The sequence below is a fragment of the Dermacentor variabilis genome, chromosome 3 (assembly GCF_050947875.1).
Source record: "Dermacentor variabilis isolate Ectoservices chromosome 3, ASM5094787v1, whole genome shotgun sequence".
NCBI classification, from domain to species: domain Eukaryota; kingdom Metazoa; phylum Arthropoda; class Arachnida; order Ixodida; family Ixodidae; genus Dermacentor; species Dermacentor variabilis.
Window position 1 is genome coordinate 172,731,356 of NC_134570.1, and position 10,204 is coordinate 172,741,559.

The following is a 10,204-nucleotide window of genomic DNA, read 5'->3' on the forward strand; positions in this document are numbered from 1 at the left end:
CTACGGTTTAATTATGCTTCTTGGCCTCCACAGTTTGTGGAAAACGCGAATGCAGGTGCGACATGTAGACATAAATACAAGTTCCACACGTGAAAACTTCATCGAAAGTGTTGTTTATCTTCGCGAATGTTTCAGGGCTCAGACTGAACCACCAGAGTGGATATCACTGCTTGATGATTTAGCACAAATGAAAAGATTTTAGCACAACTCGCCTCAGCCCAAGTGTGGCTGAAGTGTTTTACCATATGTTACTTTGTATTACGCGTCCAAGACGGCAATAAAGAAAGAAAAGGGGCTATAGCTCACAGATAGAGCGCTCGCTTTGCATGCGTGAAGCCCTGTGTTCGATCCCCGGTACCTCCACGTTGGCTGAGTTACTTTTATATTTTTATACAATAGTAAAAACGATGAGCTAATTATTTCGCACTGCGCACATAATAGCACGCAATGCGCACTGAAGGAATCGCCTTCCGTGCGCTGACTTCCTCCGCCGCCACATATAATAAGTGTAGGCCTTAGCGCTTCAAGCAATAATGCACGTGATTAGATCAAACTGCTCAATTTTTTATACGATTCCATTAAAATACTACACGAAGTGTGCAATATTCCCGTTTAAACACAATTCGGGGGGTATAGCTCAGGGATTCCACTTCCGGCCACTGTAGTGTACGGACGTGGCTGTCATGAGCTCTGTCGGAGCGGCATCAGCGGCCCAGCAGGGCAGCGGTTCTAGGTTTTTTGTCAACCAGGATTCTGGTTATCAGGTGCTACTGCCTCAACTACCAACAGGGCGACTTGTTACGAATACCATATCTTTGCGTGCTGATATGCGTGCAACGCCATAGCGGGCGGAAAGCTTCCGTGACATGCTGTCGAGCATGAAGTTGCTGTCTGACGTTGTCGCCCTAGGGGCGTATCGAATGAGTCATGTGTGGGTCGTGACTTTCAAAAGTAGTGACGGAGTGAAAGAACTGCTGCGGGCAAAGGACTTGAAGGTGAAGGATAGAACATGCATCGTCGTCGACCCTGGAAATCAAGCAATGCGCATCAAGCTACACTGGATGCTGCATAACGTGCCGGACGACGACATCCGTGAAGCCCTGGCGCCTTACGGCCGAGTCACGGATGTCGCAAGAGAGTGGTGGCGGGTGCATGGCTTTCAGGATAAAGGTTCTTCAAGCCGCCTGGTCACCCTGATGCCGAGGAAGGGCTTGGGGGCGGACAACGTGCTTCATGTGTTACGGATAGCCGGTGAGGAAGCTCTCGTGGTGATTCCTGGAAGAGCACCGCTCTGCCTTCGTTGCCGCAACACAGGGCACATCCGGCGCGACTGCCGCGTCCCTCGCTGCGCACGTTGTCGCCGTCATGGCCATGACGAGTCGCAGTGCGCGAGGACATACGCAAACGTGACGGGCCGGACGGCTGCGGATGAAAGGGCTGAACTTCTTATGGACGAAATGGATGCCGAGGAATCCTCTGCCGGGAGCGCCAACGAGGCGAAGGTCACAGCGACACAACCACCGAAACCGCAGGGGCAAACGACTGCCGGAGCGGTGGGTGTGCCAGGAACGCCTACGCGACCTGCGAGCAAGGGCTCGGCCGTCGACGTTCATAAGCAAGACATCGCGGCCAAAGAAACGCCTGCCGTCTCGACTATGGCATTAGCTGACAACGAAGCGATGGACGTTACCAATGCTATTGTGGCGGTCGGGAAGCGAACACACGAAGAATCAACAAGCGACGGCGGGAAAACTGGAAAACCGAACAGCGAGGAACCGCCGCCAAAGTCGGTGCTAACGCGCCGGCCGTCATTACGGTCGACGCCGAACATCCCGCCGGACAAAAGACCGGCGGCGCCGATGCCAAAGTAGCCGTAGGGACTTGTGCCTGCAAAGGCACTCAGACGCGAGCTTGCGAGAGCCCAACGCTACCGAAGGGTCAGGGAGGTCAGCTGCTGCTCAAGCAAGGTATATTGTGGACTGCACTTCGATGTGTCGCGAAACAACTGCTCTGTCGGTTAGCACTTGTAGATGAAAATATAAGTAGACCTAAAAGTGTTACGTGTGATTATATACGTTTTCTTTTGTGACTACCTTTCACGCTTATTAACAATGGATTTGAAAAGGGGAATACGAGTTGCTACTATTAATGTACGTGGCCTCGCTTCAAGACGGAGGCAGTACCAGCTCAGCCGACTATGCGTTGAAAATGAACTGGATATTATAGCTATACAAGAGACGAAAGTTGAAAGCGAGGAGCAAACAAACAAAATGGTAACACCTTTCAGAACATATTATAACATGTGCACATGTCACGCTGTCGGCACTTCACGTGGATGCGCTGTCTTGGTTCGAAGGGGTATTGGTGTAAATGAAGATATGGTTACTGTGAGCGAAAGTGGTCGTTTTATTGTTCTTGATTTTTCTTTTAATGGATAACAATGGAGGATTATATGTGTGTATGCGCCAAATGACATCAATGAAAGATTTCGTTTTTTCTCGAATCTAGAAGAGTACCTTCGTTGTGACAAGTACATCATCTTTCTTGGTGACTTTAATTGTGTGTGTCGTGCAGAAGATCGTGCTAAACGTAAATTCCCGCAGGACAAGAGTGCAGTGGTATTGCGCACCTTAGTAAATGACTACAACCTAGAAGATGTTGGTCGCCTTGTGGCCAGTACTTTGCAGCCGCAATTTACACACTATCAACAAGATAGCCAAGCACGACTTGACACAGCTTACATCTCGTTAGATCTTGTGCCTCTATGCGATAACAATGTCGTGAAGCCGGTGTCCTTTAGCGATCACACTATAGTGTAGTTTGCGCTCGGTGCGAAGCCAAAAAAGCCGCGGTTCGATTGGGCACTTTGGAAATTCAACGAAAAACACTTAAGTGATGACACATTTATAAACGATGTAAAGCATGAAATTAAAAGCTAGTTAGTTAGCTAATTCGGGTTTAATGGCGCAAAAGCGACTAAGGCTATGCTGCGCCAGCCACACGATATTAGGAATTCAAATCTTAAAGCAGTGCAAGCTGCGATACTTTAGAGTCTGTGTAAAAAACGAGTTTCTTCTAAAAAGCTGAACAAGTCAGTGAAGGGCACTAGCGGTTCATCTCCGAGTATTGATGTGGGGTGTAAAGGTATGTGTAAGTTGTAGAGATTCTGTAAAAGCCTTTGTCTCTGTGTTTCAATATTTCGACATGTCATAATAATGTGCATTATGGTGAGTGGTTCATGGCACTTCTCGCAAGTTGGCGGGTTTTCGTTTTGAAGTAGAAAATTGTGTGTCAGGTGTGTATGCCCAAATCGAAGTCTACATAGGATCACCTCATAGAAGCGTTGCTGGTGACTGCACGACTTCCATTCTCTAAGCAGGGGTTTTATTGTGTGTAACTTGTTATTTGTGCATGAGTCCCATTCTAGTTGCCACTATGATGTCAGGGCCTTATGAATCGCTCGAATACTGTCTTTGTATGGAAGTGTTGTTTGTGTTATACCTTTGTGCGCTGCCATGAACGCGCATCTATCTGCTGCTTCATTCCCTGGTATCCCAACATGGCTTGAGACCCAGCAGAATCGTAAGGTTCTTCCGTATTCATTATAGGCCAACATGTTTAGGATATCACCAATTATGGGTTCAGACGTGGATTTAAGGTTTAGAGATCTGAGTGCGCTTAACGAATCGGTATATATGATAGCATTCATCTGCTTGTCGCTAGTAATTTTTTTTACTGCCGTCCATAATGCAAAAACTTCGGCGGTAAACACTGAAGAAAAATTATTTATCCGAATGCTATTTTGCCAATTTTTCGTTACGATCCCGACACCTACGTATTCTTGTGTTTTGGAGCCGTCAGTGTAAAACTCCGTGTAATTTTTATATTTTTCTTGAATGGCTCGGAACTCTTGTATTATGTGTTATTGTGGAATGTCTTTTTTCTTTAGATGTGTTAGTGTCCAGTCACATAGCTGTGAAAAGTTGTACCATGGTGGCAACCTTGGTGGCCTTTCAGCAACCTGCAGGGCCTCATGAGGAACATCATAATTCTGAGAGTATTCTTCGTGTCGTAAGATTAGTGGCCGAATCATGTTTGGTTTGTTTATGTAGTGGATACGTGATTTGCACTGGGTTACGATGCTGTAGCATATATGTTGTGGTGATGATCGAATTCGTAGTACATAGGAAAGTGTAAGTAGTGATCTGCGTTGCTGTAAGGACGGCTCATTGCAGTCAACATATAAACTTTGGACAGGCGATGTTCTGTAGGCGCCGCTCGCCAGTCGTAGGCCAAGATTGTGCACTGGATCAAGTCGCTTAATGTAGGACTGCCTAGCTGCACCATAAACTACACTACCGTCTTCGAGAATGCTACGTACAAGAGATCGGTATATACGTAATAGACATGTTCGGTCAGATCCCCAGTGCTTGTGCGATAAAACCTTAATGATATTTAATGCTTTATTTGCTTTTATCTTAGTTGAGTTAATGTGGGCAAGGAAATTCAGTTTTGTGTTAAAAGTTACACCTAAAAATTTGTAGTCTTCTTTGACTGGCAGCGTTGTACCATACAATGTGAGAACTGGGGTGCAGTGTAAACCTCGCTTCTGGGAAAAGAGAACTATAACAGTTTTGTATGTTGAAAACCGGAAACCATTTTTGTCAGCCCATTGTGTCAGATTATTTATCGTTATTTGTAGTTGTCTTTCGCAGGCGGGTAGATTTGAAGCGCAGCAAGCCACTTGCAAATCGTCGACATATAATGAGTGCATAACAGATGATGGGATAATTTTATTAATAGAGTTCATTTTGACTATGAAAAGTGTCGTGCTCAGAATGCAACCTTGTGGAACGCCATTTTCTTGTGTAAATGTGCGTGAAAGTATTGTGCCGAGACGTACTTGAAATGTTCTATTTGACACGAAATCACATAGAGAATTTAGCATTCTGCCGCGAATTCCCAGGTCAGCCAGGTCTCTTAGGATTCCGTATCGCCACGTTGTATCTTAGGCCTTTTCTAAATCGAAGAAAATCGTCAGACAATATTGCTTGTGTAGGAAGGTGTCACGTATTTCCTGTTCTAGTCGCACGAGATGGTCAGTGGTAGAGCAACCCTTTTTGTATCCGCACTGGTGCATATCTATTAGGCGTCTTGTTTCAAGGATAAATGTGAGTCTTGTGTTTATGATGCTCTCATAGGTTTTAACTAGACAGCTTGTTAATGCAATGGGTCTATAGCTACTAGGGGATGTTGCGGGTTTACCAGATTTTAGAAAAACACTACTATCGCATTTTCCCAATCTGTGGGCATTACCCCAGACTCCCATATCATATTGAAAAATTTAAGAAGTGTCCCTACTGATGCTTGAGGTAAGTGTGCCAGCATTGTGTAGTGGACACGGTCAAGACCTGTTGCTGTTTTGTTACCGGCAGAGAGAACTCTGTTCAATTCATGTATTTTGAAGGGGTTATTATACATTTCAGCTGAAGCCCCAGTGGTGGGCAGTCTCTGTTTCTCCGCCGACTCTTTATATTTTAAGAATGAATTTAAATAGTTTGTCGAGCTGGAGATGTTGTAAAAGTGTTCACCTAATGAGTTGGCCTGGTCCTGTAGTGTTGTATGTGTGCCTGGGCATGTAAGTAGTGGTATTCTGTAAGATGAGTACTCTCCTCTAAATTTCCTCACCTGGTCCCACATTCGTTTCGATGTTACCGTACTATTAATTGAAGAGATGTATTTTTGCCATGATGATTTTTCAGCATGTCTGCGAATGAACCGTGCTTCGGCTTTGGCTTGTTTGAAGGTTAACAGGTTGCTATAGGTGGGGTACCTTCGTAGGATTCCCCAGGCCTTATTTTGTGCTTTTTTAGCGTCGGTGCACTCCTTTGTCCACCAGGGGTTTAGCTTTTTGTGCACAATATCCGATGACTGGGGTATGGCCTTTTCTGCCGCACAGATTATAACCTCAGTGATTTTTTTATTAAGTTTGCCAATACTTAGCTCTGGCGAAAATACATCTTCTAGTATCGCGTTCTCCATAAAGACCGGCCAGTCCGCGAGCTGTAATTTCCATCGACGTGGTCCAGTTACTAGGGTTTGTGGCGATGATAGAAGTTTGATGAGTGCGGGTAAGTGGTCGCTACCATATGATGTGTCCAGAGCTTCCCATTTAAAATCAGTAAAAAGTGAAGGCGAGCAAAAAGCTAAGTCTAAAGAAGTAAAAGTGCGGGAAGTTGGTGAAAAGTAGGTCGGGGCGCCTGAATTTAAGAGGCAGATGTCATTGGATAAAATAAAATCTTCAACCAACTGTCCTCTTTGGTCAGTTTTGACACTACCCCAAAGAGTACAATGAGCATTAAAATCCCCTACTAAAACAAATGGTTCTGGTAACTGATCTGTTAGATTTTCTAAGTGTTTAGTAGTAAAATGTGTGTGGGGTGGAATATACAGTGAGCAAGTGGTGATGGTTTTGTAAGATAGAATGGGGACAGCTACGGACTCTAAAGATGTATTTAATTGGACATTTCGTGTGGGAGTGCCACCCTGCACGACTATAGCCACTCCACCTGAGAAACGGCTGGAACATTCGCGGTCCCTTCGGACAACGGTGAAGCCTTTAAGGAATTGAGTGTGTTTAGGGCCTAAGTTTGTTTCCTGTAGGCAAAATGCTACGGGCGAAAAGTTATTTGTTATGTCTTTTATGTCACCTAAATTGCGAATCAGTCCTCTACAATTCCAATGCACGATAAAAGCCATAGTGGCAGAATTGAGAATGGTAATTTACATATATGTACTAAGTAACTGTAGGTGACATTTGTTAGTGGGAATGTACTATTGCAAGAACGGTAACCGTTCAGGTTACCGGTCCCTTTGTTCGCGTAGTTATTGTGAGTTTGTCTTTCTTAGTGCGCTCCAGAGAGCGCTGGTGTTTTGGCGTCGATGACGCCGGAGTTTTCGTGTCGACATCCATAACCTTCTCCGACGCGCTGGATGAGCGAGAACCAAGCGCTCAGACGCGCGTCTCAGGCCTGGGAGTTCGATTAAGCCTGGGACCCTGTGGAACCGGCGTCTGCAGGCCCGTCTGTGATGATGATGATGGAGCAGCACTGGCTGCTGCCACCAAGGGGACGGGTGGAGTTGCTACTGGGCCACTGACTGCGGTCCCTGTAGACTCCTGAGACCACTGCGGTGCTGTCCCCTGCCGCACCGCACTGGCGTAGGTTGTTTGAGGTAAGTGTGCTAGTTTCTTTCTAGCTTCATAAAAGGAAATCTTCTCTTTCACTGTGAGTGCAATTATCTCTTTCTCTTTCTTCCAGCAGGGACAAGATCTTGAATATGCTGGATGATCTCCTTTGCAGTTTGTACAGTGTGGGGCAGCATTGCAGTTCTCCGACTGATGGTCATTGGCACTACACTTTGCACATGTCGATTTACCTCTGCGTGATTGCGATGCATGTCCGAATCTCTGGCACTTGAAACACCGCCTCGGGTTTGGGATATACGGTCATACGTTGATCTTAAGATAGCCTGCATCAAGTGTAGTAGGTACAATACTGGTACCAAAGGTAAGTATAACATGTTTGGTCGGGATTTGTTCATCATTTCTTCGGAGAGTTATTCTTTGAACCTTGATTACATTTTGTTCTTGGAAACCTTCCAGGAGTTCTTCATCGCACAGGTTTAAGAAATCTTCTTCTGATATTACGCCTCTGCTTGTGTTAAGCGAACGGTGTGCTGAGATTGTGACTTTGATGTCTCCGACACTGGCGAGATCAGCGAGCTTTTCGACTTGATCTTTGGTTTTGAGTTCAAGGAGGAGGTCCCCACTTGACATCTTTGAAGCTTTGTATTGTTTTCCGATTTTTTCTATTAGGCATTTAGCTATTAGGAATGGCGATAGTTTTCTCATTGGCAGGGATCCTTCACTGTAGATCACATGGTAGCGTGGGAACGTTTCAGCGTTGGTTTTCAAAGTGAAATCGAAGATTGCTTCGGTGCGCCCTCTTTTGTTAGGACGATCTGCAAGGGGGGGGGAATGCATTTGCCATGTATTCTTAGAATATTCAGCGGCGATGGTAGCCACCCACCACCGAGCCCAACAAGGGGACGCTACGAGGTTAGGAACATACCTGTAGACGTCAGCTATACAACGCCGCTATAACCTAATATATGTACCCAAGGCTGGGTAGATACACACGGTTAGCCCTTGCTGCCTGGAAAATGAGAAGTAAACTGAAGTGAGTAGAAGACAGGAAAGATTCAAAGTGAGAGAGAAAGACGAAGAGTGGAGAGGGGACAGGAAAAGGCAACTACCGATGTCCCCCGGGTGGGTCAGTCCTGGGGTGCCGTCTATGTGAAGCCGAGGCCGAAGAAATGTGTTGCCTCCGCCGGGACGCCTTAAAGGTCCAAACACCCAGCATCGGCTCAACCTCCAGGATCCCCTTTTCCCCAGACACGGCTAAGACGCGCACGGCTAAACGCGGGAGGGTCCAACCCTCGTGTGCTCGGGTACGTGGTGTCGCAACACACCAAACGCCTGCTTGCGCAGACGCCCCTGCGGGGAAATTAAAAGCATGTTGAGTAATGAGAGTGTACCTTGGGCAGAAGTATGGGAAAACTTTAAGGTTCGCGTGAAAATGGTTGCAATTGACGTAGGAATCGTTAGACGACACAATGAAAAAAAGAAAGAAAATGAGCTCCAGAAGGAACTCGATTTTCTAATTTTCATGGACAGTGCGGAACCTGGAAAATTTAGTGAAGAAATCAGAACAGTTAAAAGCGCGATGGAAGCTCTCGACACGGGAAAATATAGAGCAGCGGTTATTCGGGCACGGACGGAAAGACTGTGGGTTAATGGAACGCCGAACAAACGCGCCATTGCCGATGAAAAGAGGTACGCAAGGAAAAATGAAATAAGGCAGATTAATTATCGGGATCAGGTTACTTCCGACTCGAATATGATTGAACAGGCCTTTACCGAACACTATCGCAAGTTGTTCGGCGTCCCAATCCACATGGGAGCTGAGTTTGAAGCAAGTTTCGTGAATTTTATGCCGCGCGTTGATGACGAGGTAAAAGCCAGTCTCGAGGAACCGATAAGCGTCCGAGAAACAGAACACGCGATAGAAGAACGTCCTGCAGGTTAATCACCGGGTCCCGATGGCTTAGCAGCCGCCTTTTATAAGGCATTTGCACCTGGGCTGGCTCAAGTGTTGGAACATGTATACTCTGAGGCACATAAAAATAAGCGACTGCCACCTTCTTTCAGAAGTGCACACATGGTTTTAATACCAAAAACAGATGACCACAAGGCGCTTTTATCGGTTAGGGGATACAGGCCAGTTAGCCTTACAAATACCGATTATAAAATACTCATGAAGGTATTGGCAAAGAGACTTCAAACAGTCATTACAAATCTTGTTAGTCCGCATCAAACTTGCGGCATAAAAGGCCGCACTATTGCTACAAACAGCCACGTAGCGCGAAGCGTTCTAGAGTGTTGTGATGTTTTCACTTGACGCGTTGCTTTGTTGCAACTCGACCTGGCGAAAGCCTTCGACCAGGTGTCCCACGATGCTGTTCTTCTTGTTTTGGAATATGTTAAGGTAGGGAAAGTAATCTTAGACGGCGTTAAAATGGCCTACGACCAGTGCACGGCACAGATTATAATTAATAAGTCTCTCAGCGAAAAGCTTTCCCTAAGATCTTCCCTTAGACAGGGGTGTCCATTAAGTCCATTGCTTTTTGCATTGTACCTCGAGCCTTTCTGTGTAGCACTGATACGCAATGACGACGTCCGAGGATTTCAGCTACAGCTTTCTGAAGTCAAGGTACTGGCATACGCTGATGACATCGCAGTCTTCTGCGAGGATCGTGAGAGCGTTCTTGAAGCTGTACGTCTTGCAAAAAATACTGTGAACAATCTGGATCCCAGATCGATTGGGAAAAGAGCATCGGTATATGGCACGGTCATTGAGACATTATACCAGCCCACTTTGCAAACTTCCGGTGGTCAACAACGCCAACTGGCACGGCGCGGGCATCGTGAACATGCGTCTGAAACACCCGCTTCTGTTTCTTGTGCAGGCCGTTCTTTTCGTCAAAGGCGCCTCGACGTCAACTGAACCACGTGTCAATGATTCCGTGGTGGGAGTGATGGAGCAGCAGATGCATTGGCTCAACGTTTCCTTGACAAGATCAA